Consider the following 1434-nt stretch of genomic DNA (forward strand, 5'->3'; position numbering starts at 1 on the left):
CCGGCTGCAGGAGCCCCCGCCCGCCCCGCCCCGCGCGGAGCAGCCCCGGCCGCCGGGAGGAGGGACCGCACACACAGGAGGGGGACAGCCTCCGCACACGCAGCTGCACACATTTACACACACACCCCTACACACAGAGAAAGGAGAGAGAGAGCCTCCCCCCCCACACACACACAGATAAAGGAGGGAGTCAGCCTCCACACACCACACATGACACACACAACCTCATCTACACACGACCTCATGCACTCATTGACACAGCCACAGAAAGGAGAGAGGTAGGTAGCCTCCACACACAACCACAAATATCTTACACACACACACACACGCAGAATGGAGGGAGACAGCCTTCACACACATCTAGACATACACACACTATCCCTGGGCAGGCTACTCAGCAGATGCTGGTGTGGGGGGGGCTCAACCACCCCCTGCCTACAGGTGTAGATCTGTCTTACAGTTTGTCCCCCGCGCACAGACCAACCCTGGCAGCCCTAGCTGCCAGAGAAGACTACTACAGCCATCCAGATCTGAGGTTTCCAGGCAGACCCAAATCTGGCTGCTGCCCTCTGGGAGTTGTGCCGCCAAATGGGGAGCTGTAGGTGAAGAGATGGGGGCCTTCCCTGTTCTCCCAACTCCACCGAGTCCTCCCCATCTCCACACATGGAGGCACCCGTTTGTCCAGAGGAAGTCAGCAAGAGATTCAGCTGATGAAGTCTTCCAAGACTCCATCCCCTTCCCTACTGCTGCAGGCCAGGAAGGTCTAGGCCAGGTGGTCTTGTGGTGGTTTGAGCCGCGAGGTGGCCTCTGGAACAGCCTTGGTCATGTTTGGGGGTCTGGGTGGGCCCTGGCCAATTTCCACTGAATCCCTCTGTGCCTCATAACCTGTGCACAGATCACAGATCTCTACACACCCTGGCTATTTAAACAGCGGATGAAAGATTCTCCAGCTCTGGAGGTCCATTTGGCACATCCTTAGGCCTTGTCTACAAAGGAGTTCTGCTTAAAACTTCCAACCCTGACACTATCATGCATGCAGCACCCCCAGTGGCCACAACAGCAAGAACAGTAGTGTACGGCTGTAATTTTCAAACTTTTTTGTGCCAGGACCCATTTGTAAACATCGACATGCAGTCCTGACTGAGTGTCCCTCACTCCTGACCCGTTGCCCCCAGGCCCCAGCCCCACCCCCCCGTGTGTGGGGCAGGGGGGGTTCAAGCAGCCCTTTGCAAGCTGGAGCTCTGCCAGCCTGCAAGGGGAAAGCCATGGTTTCCCATGTTTTTCTCCTTTAAAGGATATTCCATTTTGAAAGTTTGTTCACAACCCTTTCATATATTCTTGTGACCAACTTTTGGGTGAATACCCACACATTGAGAAATGCTGATTTAGTCCAACACCCTGCTCAAAGCAGGACCATGTCCAGCTATCTCATCC

Source organism: Gavialis gangeticus, unplaced genomic scaffold (genome assembly GCF_001723915.1).
Source record: "Gavialis gangeticus isolate Ggan-Ray unplaced genomic scaffold, GavGan_comp1, whole genome shotgun sequence".
Taxonomy (NCBI): Eukaryota; Metazoa; Chordata; order Crocodylia; family Gavialidae; genus Gavialis; species Gavialis gangeticus.